Raw genomic sequence first — 17,012 nt, forward strand, 5'->3', positions numbered from 1 at the left:
AAGGCCACCTAGCTTCCACTAGTTTTTTCATGTAGTCGTCCATTTCGTTATGTATAGTATTAGTGGTTTTGGTATGTCGTTCTCTTGTTCAAATGATAGTCTAACAGAACATTTTGCTATCTCATCTACTGTTTCGTTCCCCATATGCAGCCTACTGTTTGCGGCTAGCCTTTTTATGGCCTTCCTGCTCCGTCGAACATTTTTGGACTTAATACAATATGAGCTTATTGCTTTTATTGCTGCTTGACTGTCCACGCTCCTTTTGAGCTCATTTTTTATTAATTTTATTTCAATACTTTTTAATTTTTTTTTGTACGCCCTAAATAGTAGAAGGTCTCGAAATAAAAAAAATTGTGAATAATATTTTTTATTTAAGGGAGGACTATATTTTTCATTACTCTACTGAGCAGAAAGTTGCATTTTCTGCAGCGGTGTAGACTTCAAAGAATGAAGACTATCTTTTAGTTCTGTAGAATAAGGGCACCAGCGTCATGCAATGAAGTTATGAGCATAATTAACGTATATATGTATGTTGCAAGATCTTCGAATATAATTGGAAAAGCTAAAACTTTTGCGGAAATATCTACCAATGTGATCTCGGCTTTCACAGTGGGGCAGCACTACTGTTTCTAAGTCACAACATTAATCGGTCTTACTCATACAACTATTCGTTTTCTATCTATTTTGCCAAAAGGTGATTTTTCAAATATCTCAGTATCTATTACTTGATCAACTTCAACAGATCAATGCTTTATTATATTGCAGGTATTCTAAAAATGTTATGAGTTCAATATTTATCCACACTGTCTCTTTATAGGCTTTAAACAAGCGTTTGATAAGCTCAACAGAAAATATATCGATTATCACCTAAAAATTTTGGGTATACAACAAAAATACATAAATTTGATCAATATGACTATTATGCACTCAAACTTTAAAGTAATAACGAATGGCGAATTCGACATGAAATACGGAGAAAGGCAAGTTGACTCACTGTTAACGCTTTTATTTAATTTATCACTGCATTCAGCAATAAACGAAATAGATCAAAGTGGCACAATATTTTATAAATCGACACAAATATGCGCATTCGCTGACAACATTGTGATTCTTGCGAGAACGTTTTCATGCGACTAGTGCAAGCTACAAGACCAGCGGGCCTGAAGATAAATGAAGGAAAAACGAAATGCATGGCACGATCCTCTCATGATAGCCACATCAGAATCGGAAGCAATATTTTTGAGCTCATGCAAGAGTTTAAATACTTAGGAATAGTACTCAGCATAAGTAAGGATCCGTCCTTATCAATATAAGACCGTATTCACGCAGCTAACAGAGCATATTTTGTCCATATCAAACTAACAAAGTCTTCATTGATATCAAAGGGCCAAAAGCTCCAGATGGACAAAACTATAATACAACCGGTTCTTAAAGTTAATGACTTAAATTTACCGGTGCGATTTGAAAGAAAAATTCTCAGAAAAATATTCGATCCTATACGATTAGAAGACGGTACATATCCACGAGTTCAGTGAGGAAATTCAACACGGCTTATAAAGGCACAAAGATTACGGTGGTATGGGCATGTCCTGAGAAAGAGCAGCAAAAGAGCGACCAAAACAGTTGTTGAAGCAAATCCTCAAGGAACAAGAGGCCGGCCAAGACGACGATGGTTGCAAGACGTAGAATAGGGCTGTCGAGAAGAATGGAGACGTATTGTAGAGGAGGCACTGGTCCACCCCGCACTGTAATGCCAATATAATCTCACTCAATTCTCGAAGACATCCGTACTTTAGCGTAATTCTCATATTATCTTTGTGCTTTGCCCATAGAAGAGTACACATTTTAGTGATTTAAATACACATTTCTTTAAGTGGAAAAAGAGGCAAACAATTCGAAAACTTAATATTTTGGTGCTATTTTTTTGATGTTCTGAAGCACTTATTTGATTTTCTTTTCTGAATTTTATTAAAAATATTTTGTTGCATTTCTATTTAATTCAGATGCTTCTAACCCAGTCCTGCAATAAAATGAATCAATTGATTCTCTTCTAGTTGGATTTTTTCTGAAGGTGAGATTTTTCATTGAGATATTAGGTTCGGGTACATGCTGCGAAGCAACTTGGAGCTGCTCAGTATTATGAACGGAGAAGATATAGTCTAGTTCATTAAATTGCTGGGACAGAAATGGACTATGGACTATACGCCGATAGTGGAGAGAAAAAACGAAAAACCGCTTAAAACATGGCTGGCCGCATAGAAGATGATCTGACAACAATTGGGGTAAAAAACCGGCAAGCCAAAACCTCTCGGGTTGTAGCGCTGACTGATGATGAATTAGGTTCGAGAACGCCAAACCATCACACAAAACTCGCACAGGCATGTTTGAGTATGAACATACATACATACTTATGTATATTATTATACTTCAAATTTAAACCTGGTCTCGTCCATATCTTTTCTTTCATTGCAATGCTCTAGTGATGGCACTAGTCAACAAACCTAATATCAATATACATACATTTGTTTATATAGTTAAATAAGCATAGACATCCTTTTATTTACGAATGTATATTTAATGGCAATTACTGTTAAATGTAGTGACAAGGAGACAGTAAAAAGCGGTTGAATAACCAAATGGCGAGGCAAGCAATGTAAATTGGTAACTGATTTGCATCCATTTATACATATAACTTAAGCCCTGACTGATAGGGACTTCGAAAAAATTAAAGTTGCGGTGAACCAACTGTTCACCGATAACATAAAAAACGCGATTTTAGTTTTTCACAATAAGTTTTATTCCGCACTGGTTGCGGTTCTGACTCTAACTAAACTTTACAAATTATAATTCTTACCAACTAACTGCTTAACCTAAGCTAATTCGCCAACGTTGCAGTTCCCACCACTTGCTGGTATTTCGCAATCGTTGGGTTGCGCGTGTTGGCCAATATGCTGGCCTTGCAATTCCCAAGCATTGGATATTGCAATTGATCGCTTGCGCGTGTGTCGCGTCAGCGAAAGTTCTTGTGTGAACTTTAATTAGAGCAATGAACTCACGTGTAGTGCAATGTGATCACAGGGTGCGACGTTGGGAAGCGTAGTGGTGTATGGCAACATAACTCCGCCGCCTTTAAAGATCTGCGTCTCGCAGATCAAAAGACGAAAATTGCGAGGGGGTAAAATGTTGTAGAGAGTAATTACAGTTTCCTGGCGACATGTTGATACTGACTGGTGTGGCTGGCAGGCTATTGTCCAGGCGATGGATTTCAGGAGCAGATCTTCCTCTAATGATTTTGCTGTTGTTAGTGTTATCTGTCCAATGAGTCGGGATTTCAACTGGCGGAAGGTCTAGCTTTCTATTGTAGCATCTCCACAGCATGGCGGCAATAAGAACAATTGCGCATATCGAGAGGATTTCTGAAGCGAGAGAGAAATTTACCTTTTCATTAACGTACCCAAGATACCTTATGTTTTCCATGGTCAGGTCGTGGACGTATTCTAGGTTGACCTTCATTGTATGGCTCTTCACCTTTGAGAGTACTGCTGGAAGGGCCTGTGCGGTAATAGTTTCATAACTAGAAAATACTTGGTCACCAATGGTGACTGTTTCGTTATTTAATTGGATTACGTAGGTGCCATTTACCGTAATAGAGGCATTGCTATTTTTGATTACTCCTTGGAAGTTTGATATAAACACGGTGTTCTCGTTTATCAGCTCTATTTGTGACCCATTCTGTCTGATGAATTCGCAGTTGGCTTCTCCACCTTTTAGGAGTCGCGGTAGGCAACTGCTTTCTTCCAGTTTAATCAAGGATTCTGATTTACATACCGTGGACGAGCTGATCACCAGGCAATTCTTTGTTAGACCGTACGTCTCTTCCTGGTTTACAAGCATCCTGTCAAAAGGGAGATTTAGTTGCTTACTTCCATAGATTCCAGCGCGAGTAACCAGGAGATTATATTTTTTAGTTGTTACTTTTGGCATTGAAAGGACGTAGAGGAGAAGTGTCCCGTTAGTCAGTACCGACGGTTGGCCATATTCGATTGCTTCTATTATATTCTGATATGGGAGCGTTTCTATTTCTGATAGAACTTGGTTAATTTCGTCCATATCCAGTAGGTTGGTGTTGACAATTCCATTCTTTGCCAACTGACATCCCCGCACCATTTCGTTTACATCCTCGCGAAGAAGAAAAATGTTGTGAAGTGCGTTTTGTCTGAATTCCATGATTTCTGTTTCCTTTACCACGTTATTCGTGCGATCCACGACCTCGTCGATTTTTTCCAATACCTCCTGTGTAGCCGTGAATAGTTTCTTATTAACCCTGTACTGATGGTTGCTATTCTGAATTATCTGATTTTGACTGTGCAGGATATTGCTCCAATCCGTTGCGTCAGGTGATCCTGCTATCCATTTCCACGCTGAGCCTAGCCAGTCGATAGATCGAGTATTTCTTGCTCTACCTGTGTTGCCCATTAGTTCATGAAGTCGTTCTAGCGTTTGATTGATGTAGTGCTGTGTTAATATCTGGTCCTCAATTCGGTTTGTTAAGTTTTCCATTTGCCTCAAGGTTGTAGCATATTGTTGTAGATTGATGACGTGTACCAGTTTGAATGACCCGCCAATGATCCACCCGTTTCCATTTTGGATTGTTACGATCGGAGCCTTGTAATTGAAAATGTTCAGACCGCTGATGGCATTTGCCAGCAGTGGGAATCTGCAACGCAAGATGTTAATTCTATTTTAATGTAGTTAGTAAGTTAGTAGTTGTTAGGTTCTAAGAAGGTATTTCGTAAAAAGCGAAAAATGTTGTTGATAGTAGGTATTATTACTAAGCGGAATTCTCAGGATTAGATTGAATATCATTAAACTAGTGTTACTATCCTGGTTTAGGATTTTAGCTTTTCCTGCGATATTATTTTGTTAGTGTGTTAGTGGTTTAAAGTTTACAAGTGGTTTACAAGTTATGTTATTTTTGTATATTTTTTTCTTTTGGATAAAACGATTTTTTTATAATGATTAGTAGGGAATACTAAAAAGAAAAATTTGTTTAAATTTACTTTATATTGTTATTACAAAAATATTCATAAATAGAAATGAAAAGGAACAGAAAATTAGGAAAAAAAACAAAATGGGAAATATGTTGGGTTTGTGTTTTTTTTTTTTTTTTTTTTTTCTTTCTTCTCCAGCCGATTATGCGGGGGAGGCATTTTAAATTTTGTTTTTTTTTTTCTTTCTTCTCCAGCCGATTATGCGGGGGAGGCATTTTAAATTTTGTTTTTTTTTTCTTTCTTCTCCAGCCGATTATGCGGGGGAGGCATTTTAAAAAAAAAAAATTTTCCTTTTTTTTTCTTTTTTCTCCAGCCGATTATGCGGGGGAGGCATTTAAAAATTTTTTTTCTTTCTTCTCCAGCCGATTATGCGGGGGAGGCATTTTAAATTTTTTTTTTTTTGTTCTTCTCCAGCCGATTATGCGGGGGAGGCATTTTAAATTTTTTTTTTTTTTTTTTCCTTCTTCTCCAGCCGATTATACGGGGGAGGCATTTTAAATTTTGGTATAGGACAGAGGGCCATACTGTTCTCGAACCAGCTACGGAGAGATCGCCAGAATCCCGTTTGGAAGTAGTGTAGCCATTTGTCAAATTCGATGGCACTACGAGCCTACTAGGGCACGATTCATCCCACTAACAAGCCCGCTCTTGTAGTAATGACCATTTCCTTTTGTTCTGGACTAGAGGTGTTATCATTTCTCGAACCAGCTATGGAGAATCGCGTTATCCGGTTAAGGCACGATTTGTCCCACTTACAAGCCCGCTCTTGTTAGATTAACTACCCCTTAGTACCAAGTTTTTTTTCTTATTTTAATTTATTTCATTATATTTCTTTATTATTTTTTATTTAAATTTTTTTTTTTTGTTTGTTTTATATATTTTTTTTTGTTTAAGTGCTAGGATATGTACTCCTGCGTTTCACATTTTTTATGTGAGTTTTATGTATTTTCTTGCCACTTAGCGTGGTGACTGATACTTTATTGTCTTTTGCAACAATTTCTTTTTTATACACGGGTTTTTGCTTTCCCTTAATCTGCTTATCCTTTACGTATATGACATCGTTTTCGTCATAACGCTCCGGAAGAGATCTTTTCTTATTGTGACGTTTGATCTGGTCTAGCTGCTTTTTTGTCAGCAAGGCTTTCAAATATTTATTAGTTTTTCTACTTTTTTCTAACAGCTCCTGATAGTTAGAGGATTTTGCTCGATTAAAAAATATTTCACTTGGTTTTTGGTTTATAACCGAGTGAATTGAATTATTGTATCGATCCACTGCTATGTTAACTAATTCTTTTGTCCTTAACTTTGGGTTGTCTATCTTCAGGCATCTAATTATTTCAATTAAGGTAGAGTGGAGTCTTTCTACCTGACCATTCACTTCGCTTCTTTGGGATGGTGTGCGATACAATTTTATTCCTAAAGAGTCTAACAGGTTCTGGATAATTGGACTAATTAAACCGCGCTCGTTGTCGGTCACGAGAATATCAGGTGTTGTAAAATAGTGTAGGAGTTTTATTATTTTGTCCTTAAGGTGCAAAGTGGACTTGTTACGTAAATGGAAAAGTTTCGCAAATTTTGAGAATTTGTCGATAACACTGAGGAATTTCTCCCCTTGAATTTCGAAAATGTCCAAATGGATTATCTCACAAGGACGTGATGGGATTGGTGTTTTTTGCAGCTCTGGTGCATTCGGATGCCTATCGTATTTACTGACCTTACAAGTTTCGCAGGACGAGACATATCCTTTGATTATACTGTTCATTCTGGGAAAGTAGTATTTCTCCAGGAGTTGTTTCTTATTCTCTGTGGCATTGCGGTGAGCCCGTTTATGTTCTGCCCATATTATATCGCAAATCCTATCCGGATCCCTCAAATCTTCTACCATAGTCTGAGCTACTCGGATCTTATATTGCATAAAATTTTCTAAATATACCTTCTGGAGTAGTCCTAATTGAGCTTCTGGAATCTTAATACCATTGATTACGTTTGGTCTTAGTTTTTTCTTGAGGACGTCGATAAGCTCTGCTTCGCTAATTCCCTCTGACCCTAGGTAGTGTCGCGAGTAACCGGGATGGGGTTCCTCGAATATCTCCAACCTACCTCCAAATACAAGTTGGTTTCTGAATACGTTTATTGGCGCTTCCACGAACGGTATCAGATCCGAATTATCTTGCTCCGCACTGTGGACGGTGTTGCCTGTTGAATCGTCGTCGCTTATCGATGTAAGGGGATTCGCCTGAGTTTTTAAGCGGGAAAGAGCGTCTGCCACGACGTTTGATTTACCTGGTTTGTAAATTATTTCATAATTATATTCTTCGATCCTAGACTTCCATCGCTTTAGTTTTGCATTGTAGTTCCGGTTGCTGAGGGAAAACGTCAATGGTTGATGGTCGGTGAATATTCGTATCCTCTTAGCGCCATATAGGTAGTTCCGGAGATTGTCCAATGCCCAAACAATGGCGAGCATTTCCTTTTCGTTGGTCGCATATGCTTCTTCCGTAGTACTTAGGCTTCTTGATATAAATGCTATTGGTTTATCCTTGCCATCGTAATCTTGTGACAACACGGCACCAATAGCGAAGTCGGAGGCGTCAGTTGTCAGATTGAAGGGTTTGTCGAAGTTGGGGAAGGTTAGGACTTCCGATGTCGTCAGTATCTCCTTGAGATCAATGAATGCCTTTAGCGCTTCTGTGTCCAAGCTTATGGGTACCTTTTTGGATTGCGTTGCCTTTACCTGTGCGTGCTCTCCTCGTGTGAGGTTTGTTAGCGGTTTTGCAATTTTAGCGTAATCTCGGATGAATTTTCTATAATATGATGTTAAACCTAGGAAACTTTTAAGTTCCTTTAAGCTGGAAGGAGGAAGCATTTTTCTTATTGAATCTACTTTTTTTGGGTCTGGGAGTATTCCCTCGGAGGTCACAATATAACCTAGAAACTCTACGCTTGTTTTAAGGAACTGCGTTTTTTCTAGATTAACTCTGAGACCTGCGTCCAAAAGCCTATGGAGAATGGTCTCGATGTCTCTTAAATGAGTATCCTGGTCTTTGCTGAAAATTATAATGTCGTCGATGTATACGAAACATGTACGACCTATGAATTCTTTGAGCACGTCGTCTATCATTCGTTGAAAGATAGAGGGTGCATTTTTGAGACCAAAAGGAAGCCGCAAAAATTCGTATTTTCCATTCATTGTGGAAAATGCCGTTTTTGCGATGTCGCTGTCCTTCATTGGAATTTGGTGAAATCCCGAAGTGAGGTCAAGTGTTGTGAAATATTTAGCATTACCAAGACTCGCGATGGTGCCATTAATGTCAGGTATAGGATACGTGTCAGGGATAGTTACTGCGTTTAACCGCTTGAAATCTATGACCATTCGATATTTCTTTTCCCCATCAGACTGAGATTTTTTCGGCACAATCCATATGGGCGAATTGTATGGGCTTTTTGAAGGACGAATTATTCCTTCTGAAAGTAAATTCTGGATTTGCTTCTCAACTTCTTCGCGCATGTTTACAGGGTAGGGGTAACTTTTTGTGTAGATAGGGTTTCCGGTATTAGTTCTTATTTCGGCTTGGACATTGGTCTGGATTTCCATACTGCGGTCAACCGGACCAAACAAGGTTTCGTATTTATTTAATATTTGGTAGAGCTTATTTTTAGTAAGGTTAGTGATATTTGGATCCAGCGGGATGTTTGTTTCTATTTTATTAACTTGTTGCGCTATTTTTCGCTTAAGGGGCAATACTACATTTGGTTTTAGCATAAGGACGTTGAGTTCTCTATCTATTACCGCTTTGACTTCAGTCAACGTGTCGTCGCCTATGATCCCGTCGAACGATTTGAGTCCTGGGAGGACGAAAAATGTGGTGGGAGTGTCCTTGCCTACAAACTTAAAAAAATATCCACATACTTTTCTGTCTACTTTTATGTCGCCACCGGCAGAGGTTACTTTGAATGGCTTTTCCACTGGCACGGTGTTGCGTGCTACGCGTTCACTGATGTAATTTTTGTTTGCCCCCGTGTCGACTAGAAACTCTAACATACCCTGATCATGCGTAACGTATTCTAAATATGGTACGCCAGACATGAGGCTCCTATGGTAAAATTTACCTGATCTTCCGTGAGTTGTTCTTTATTTGCTGTATCCGGAATAACTTCTTTATCTACCGGTATCAGGTGGAACAGCTTTTGTTGTTTACTAGTTGTTTGGTTCATGTGTCCCGTGGAACCTGCACCCCTGTTTGCGCCGTATGGGGTAAATCTAGTGTTTCGCGATTGGGAAGATGGCTCGTAATTTGATTTTACCAACGCCGACGGAGTGCTCCGCCAATTTTGCGGTCTTGTTTGCCCCGAACCTGAGTAAGACGGTCTTGGTACTTTCCGGTTGCCGTCTTGCCACGTTCGATTGTTGTTCGGCTGGCGTGGATGTTGCTGGCCAGAATAGCCTTGGCCATTGTAATCCCGCCTGTTACGGGAGAAAGATGGGGTATCAATAATATTCCCGTCACCTCTATTTGCTAGAGATGGACGGTGAAATGTATTTCTGCGGTCCGCATTCCGCAACTTCAGGCAAGCAGAGTATGCCTCTGGTAAGGATTTGACATTTTGAACGAGGAGCAGGGCTGGTAGATCCCCGTTGAGACCTCTTATGAACACATCTAGTGCTCTTCGACGGTGCGCCTCTGTCAGCGCTTCAATTGTTTCCTTATGTGCGTACTTTTCTGGTTCTATCGTGTTTATCATTAGGGATAACTGTTTTTGGATTTGCGAATAGAAGTCGGATAACCTCTGCCGCCCTTGAGACATTAACGTCAGTTGCTGTTCCAACGTTTGTAAGTCTCTAGTGTCTGCGTAGTGCAGCGAAAGGGTTTCTTTAATTTTTATCCAGTCTGAATCGTGGATGTTGTGCGCAAGTAGCGCAGAATCGGCCGCCCCCCTAATTTTTCCCCTAATATGTCTTAGGATGGCGGTATATATCGGCTTGTGCCGCACAATTTCGTAGTCTTTTATTACTAACTCTACACTGTGCACCCAGGAACCATAGTGTTCCCGTGAACCATCGAATACTTGCAGCTCCTTGACACAGTCCGGAAGCTTGGCCACTTGAGTTAGTTCGTCTTCCGTTCGAGGCGTAACTAGTGGCTCGACTGGTTGTGGCCTGGTGTCCGTGGACTGTCTCCGTACCTCCAGTACTTCCCTCTCTATTCTTTCCAGGTCCTGTGTAAGGCCTTGCAAGGAGTCATCTCTGTTCGTTGCTTCCACCCTATTGAGACGCTCCTCAAACTTCTTTACCTTACCAAGAATGGCATTCAGAGCGCCATTCATCTCTGTGAGGGACCTCGAAATCTCGTCGGCGTTCATTTTCTTGAAAAATAGAAATATATATAGATAGAATAGATTTGTAAACTTACACAAACCAATATTCCATTGGCTTCTTGAAAAAACGGCGATACCAAATGTTTCCAAATATGGAGTTCAGTCAAAATTTGTTGTGTTTTTTTTTTTTTTTTTTTTTTTTTTTTTTTGATGTTTGGTATGCAAAATAAATCAATGCAATTAACTTTTCCGTTTTTTCCGAACTTGATTTCTTTTACACGAAATTTGCTGTTGAATTGGCAGATATGCACAAAAGCACGCACACACACAGCTAAGTATTGCACTTCACAAAGGATGTTTGACTGATTTTACAAGCACCAACTGGCATTCCAACAAAGCTTAATTTTTATCCAAAAAACGAAAATTCTATTCAAATTTCTTGTTTCAATTCGTTTGTGGCAAACCACGTAAAATTTAGTTCAATTAGCACTTTATGTTACAGGAACTGCCTATGCCGATTTGTTGTTGACTTCGATTTTGACTCCGTTTTCGACTTTGCCATGGAAAATTTTATTACTATTATCGTTTATTTTTTTAAGTCACTTTGGCTATGTTGCTTTGGCACATGTAGAAAAATTTTGTTATCGTTTATTGTTGTTTTTTTTTTTTGTTTTAAGCCACTTCGCACCGACTGCTCGGGCGCCACTTAAGCCCTGACTGATAGGGACTTCGAAAAAATTTAAGTTGCGGTGAACCAACTGTTCACCGATAACATAAAAAACGCGATTTTAGTTTTTCACAATAAGTTTTATTCCGCACTGGTTGCGGTTCTGACTCTAACTAAACTTTACAAATTATAATTCTTACCAACTAACTGCTTAACCTAAGCTAATTCGCCAACGTTGCAGTTCCCACCACTTGCTGGTATTTCGCAATCGTTGGGTTGCGCGTGTTGGCCAATATGCTGGCCTTGCAATTCCCAAGCATTGGATATTGCAATTGATCGCTTGCGCGTGTGTCGCGTCAGCGAAAGTTCTTGTGTGAACTTTAATTAGAGCAATGAACTCACGTGTAGTGCAATGTGATCACAGGGTGCGACGTTGGGAAGCGTAGTGGTGTATGGCAACATAACTTATATGTATATAAGAATGCATAAAAAATTAATGCCATTCACTAACGCTATTTACCGCAATTATTATTATAAAATACTGTAACTGTTTACTTATTTAATGCATGTATGTACATACGCCTCCTTGCAGAAAACGAGGACTTTGAAAAAATTTAATGGCACAAAAACTATAAAGCATTAAACTATACAGGGTGCATACGATTGTGGAGGATATACATGCATGTGGCTTCCCAAGCCATTATTTATGTTTTTGCTCTTTTTCAGAAAAGACATGGAACACTGCAACTTAACTCAAGCAATGAGGAGCCATGCTGTTTGCGCAAATCAGCCAGTTATCCCTTAAACACCCTGAAGCGCCTGAGATATATTGATTTTTTCTTACGAAAAAAATGTTGACCAAGACGAAAGGACAGAAAATTACCAAAAAATTATAAAATCATTATCATACCATCACAGTTCGGGGTGCATCATTGCTTCCGTTACAATTCACCTCCACGTCACTCGGCCATCAGTCTTCCGTTTGATATCAGATATGCCCATAGCTCCAAAATCGCCTTTAATATCATCTCTCCATTATTTTCTCGGATGCCCTCTTCGTCTATCGCCTTGTGGATTTGTTTCAAAGATCCTTTTTATAGCTCTATCATTGTGTTTTAATGTACCTGATTACATTTGCACCCCTGATATGTGTGTTTAATTAATTTGTGTACCAAGTACGGTAAGTATCGTCTTCAAGTCGTACAAGGCTACATATTTTTCTTAGAATCTTTCTTTCAAACCAATTTACAATAACTGATCGGTTTCTTTAGATTTCAGCACCCAGACTTCGCACCTGCATTGTGAGTGTAAGTCTTCTGACAGTTTTGTATATTCGTAGTTTCTGCCTTCTGACGATGATGGCTATATTAAAATCTTACAGAGGTTCCTGTTGCCACGCACACGAAGCTTCCAGCCACTATTATGGTTTTAAGTGTTGTTAGCAACAAAATGCATGTCACAACACAAAACTTCTTTACTCAAAGATTTCGAGTGAATTTTGTTGCTTATATCGATGTTCTAGAGGCAGTAGTGAAACCCTGGATTGATAGTGTACGCGGTGACAGCCCATACATCCTTCAGCACGATTATGCTCCTTCACACAAAGCGATGGCAACACAAGATTGGATAACTTAAAATTACCATCACCACACAACGCCGAACTCATAGCCGCCTAACTGCCCAGACGTTAATTGCGGATTAGGAGCGTGAAACCAATAAATATCCTCATGACACCATTCCTTCTCTGAAGGCCCCAATTGATACCGTTATGGTCAATATGAATAGGGAGCATTTGATTCAGGGTCTCTGCTAACGGAAATTTTATTTCATAGATATAGTTATAATAACATAAAAACTTCCTGAAGTTCCATTAAATTTTGTTCAAAATAAAATCTGATTAGTTTTACTCTCAAGTTGTCCTCAAATACCGTACCCACCCGCATATTGGACAAATATCCACGGCAAAGTTTGAATGTGTGTCAATTAATTATTTTGCGAAAGCAACTGTGTACTGACACATGCGAGAAAGAACGTGTGATTTATTGCAAGTTTGGGTGCCTGTGTTTGTTGATAAACTTAACTGCAATTTGCCCAAAGTGAGATGTGTGATATTTATAAATAGTATATAGTATATAATTGGCGCGTGAGTTACGTCACATGAAACGCCAACCACAATTCCCATCAATTGGGAAACATAAGAAAAGAAATTCGTAACGAAAAGTATTGCAATAAACGTTGGACAGAAATAAAAAGAAATAAACAAATAAGAATAGCAATAGCAGAAATTCTTATTAGTATTATTGCAATGCTTGCTTTTGAACAATAAAATAAATTTGAAACCAAAAATATTGAAATAAGCTTAAGAAAGAAACAGAAACAAATAAGAATAGCAATAACAGCAATTCTTATTTGTACAAGTGCAACGTTTGCAATTTTACCAACATCGAAAATAAGTATTTAAGCAACCAAAAATAAATTGTAGTCAGTCGATAATTAGAGTTCAAAAGTAACTTTTAAAATTAAACAAGTTAAAATTGTTTTTTTTTATTATCGAACGGCTCGGAAGACGTTATTCGACGTGGACAGACCGACTGGTTTTTTATGATGAGTTTTGTCATGGCAGAAATACTAGGTTGTTCAATAAGTTGTGCGGTTCGATAAGAGAAGGCGTTGCTACTACACTAAGTTTTATGTTATATTGGTACACTCCTCATATAAACGTATGTGAAGTTTCATTTCAATCTGGCAATTGATTCTTTGTTTGCAAGCCATTTAGTATCGACGTGTCACAATATTTTCTACACGGGAAAATATCAAGTATCGTGCAGTGATTGAATTTTTATTTTTGGAAGGTTTAAAAGCAGAGGAAATTTATGGACGAATGTTGAAAGTGTATAAGGACTTTTCGCCATCAATTAGTGCAGTAGAAAGATAGGTTACTGAATTTAAATGCGGTCGTGAAGGTGATCCACATCAAGGACGTCCAAAAACAGCAACAACACCAGAAATCATAGAAAAAATACCAAATATCGATTGAAAAATCGTTGAGTGACTGAAAGAGATTTAGTACGAGCCTTAGTCATCTCATTGGGCATTCTAAGTAATATTTTGACAGAAGTAGTGGGTTTCAGAGAGCTGTGTGCTCAATGGGTACCCCATTCGCTAACAATGGAATAAAAACACATTCGAATGCGACTTTTTCAGCAACATTTAGAGCATTTTCGAAAGGATAAAATAGATTTCATGCGTCGATTTATTATTTTGGAAGAGACTGGGATCTATCCTAAATCAAAACAAGAGTAGTATGAAACTAGTTCTTCGGCTCCGAAACGAGTTCGTGTTAGCATCAGTTTTTTATGATGTGAAAGGAATTTTGTTTGTTAAGGATTACTGCAAACCGGTGAAACAATTTGCAAATGAAAAAAAATTTTTTTCCGTGTCACAAGAGCATTTTGATAAAGGCTAAAATCCATGAATTAAAGTTCGAATTTTGGGAGCATCCACTGTATATTCTTCAGATTTTGCCCCTAGCGACTTCCATCTGTTTCCAGACATAAAATAATGCATGCGTGGAAAGCGTTTTTCATCAAACGGTGAGCTTCTAACAGCTGTGGAAATGTATTTTGCAGTCCTCCAGATTCTCACTTCAGGGATGGAATACGTAAATTGGAATCTCGTTGGAAGAAGAGGTATTGATGTTCAAGGAGACTAAATAATAACATAAAGTGTATCTCAAACCACAAAATTGTGTTTTTCTTATCGAATCGCAAATGTAGCCGAAATGCTGCATTAAACCATCAATGGAAATTATTAGCATAATAATTGCGAAAAAGGTGCGAAATGAGTGCAGTAATTTGAAGAAAAATGGCTTAAAAGCATTTCATTCAACAATACTTTGTTTTCAAATACATTGAATTATTCATACTTCTATTCTAAGTAATAAGTAATAAAAAAACTGTTTAATACATCTTTATCTTCTTTCAATTTTTTTTTATATCAATGAATGAGAAAGATTTTTATACTCTGGAAACGACATTCTCTCTCTTATTTGGCATTGATTCCAGATAACAAAAGCAATACTGCTGGATGAAGATGGTGGAACTTTTTGTTAAAACCAATTTTTTGTCAACGTCAACAGGTTCAAGCATGACTCCAAGCTACCTAACTCCGATGAGAGCGGAAGACAATGGTTGTTTTGTTGCAAGTAATGCAGAATCTTCTAATTGAACGGCATTTTGTAAAAATGTAACGGTTACCCTTGCGCGCAATTCTGTCTGTATTATCATCGCGTAGTCGAGTCCAGAGAGATTAGAAGCAATTTTGTTTGAAGGACTCTCCGAGAGTTCAGGACCACTGATACTTTTGCTATTCAACATTGCTTCAATACCATTTTTAGTGAACAAATGACGTGTGCATCGCATATTTTGTGAACGATGAACTACTTATGACATAACTAGCTGCCTAGTTCTTCAAGAAAATACGGCTTTTGGTCAATTGTTTTCTTTTTTTGTAGTTGAAATTGCTCCAATACTTTCTGCAGTAATGACTTGATTCTTGTTTTGACTTTAAAAAGAAAACAGCGATAGCACCAGCACAAGCATTACTTTACAGTACGAACAGAAGACAGTTGATTTGACTGCGAGCAAAACGAATAGTAAAAGTGACTTCGCACGACAAGGCTGCCGCACACTTCTGCAATTGCAGCATTTTGAAAACAATTTTGCAAAACCAACCGACGGCGGTTTATCCTGCAGCAGGAAGGCATAAAAAGTAATAAAATGTGCTGCACAGCAAGTTGCAGCAAGTGATTTTTTAGCAATAAAATTAAACGAATATTTCGTCTATTCACATAGCCAATATGGAGTAAATGGAAAAGGTATAATGCCTCACGCTTTGAATAAAAAGGATGTTAAGGGGGGATAGAGGGGTGTATCGCCATCCTAAAAAGGAAAACCGCACTCTCCGGTGGCTTATAGTTTTTAAGTAATTTGTTATTAAAATTATGTAATTTTGCGAAAAGTTGGTGTTGCCAGATACATCAAATAAGAACAAAGCATATGTAGAGGCTTTCACTGGAAGGATGTTTGTAAATCTGCAATATTTTTTGCTTTAGTTTAAAATTGAGAAACATTTTTGAAAATATAAACTTTTTCTATAGAAAAATTCGTCGCAGGTGAAAATTGTGAAGTGCGATTGTCGTGATTTGTTATATACGCACATAACTCATCCAAACTTAAAAAGAATGATATTAAATGTATCACAAAAAATAATAAAGTAATTAAAAACCAACAAGTACGGTACTGTTGAACAAAAACAAGGATGTATTGATGGTAGCGAAACAATGGCAACACTACATGAACACTTCGATTTGCTTCCACATCCATCGTATTCGCCAGATATGGTTCCCAGCGACTACTGATTGTTCGCAGACCTAAGAAAATGTTCGCCGGTAAGAAATTTCCTTCAAATGAAGGGGTGAGCTCTTTCTTGATGGAAATTACGTTGATGAATAAAGCTAGATTTGAACAATAAAAAAAGTGTTTTCTTTGTTAGCCCCGGAACTTTCAAGCCCATGTGTTATATGTAAAACTATAGTTATTACTAAGTTTATAAAACTACTTAAGCCTAGACGTACATTCTTCGTCTTCTTCCTTAACCACCCTTTATATGTCTTCGTTTCGACGACGCTCGATAGAAGTTTACATTTTATTATTGTGTTTCCTCATTGTTTTTCTTTAATTTTTATACAGCTTTACTCTTTGATGAGCTTAAGTTGTGTGCGCACGTTCAGTTGCGCTAGTTGCTTATAAGTATAGTTTTAAAAAGTTTGTGTCGACGAACAATGTCTTTTGTGTGACTTTTGCTAACAAATCAAATTGACTTTTATTATACATTTGTACGTGTGTTTTTACACATATGCTATAGTTTATTTATTTATTTAAGTTACTATGATAAAACAATATTCATTAAGCGACGAG

This window comes from Anastrepha obliqua, unplaced genomic scaffold, assembly GCF_027943255.1.
Source record: "Anastrepha obliqua isolate idAnaObli1 unplaced genomic scaffold, idAnaObli1_1.0 ptg000005lb, whole genome shotgun sequence".
NCBI classification, from domain to species: Eukaryota; Metazoa; Arthropoda; class Insecta; order Diptera; family Tephritidae; genus Anastrepha; species Anastrepha obliqua.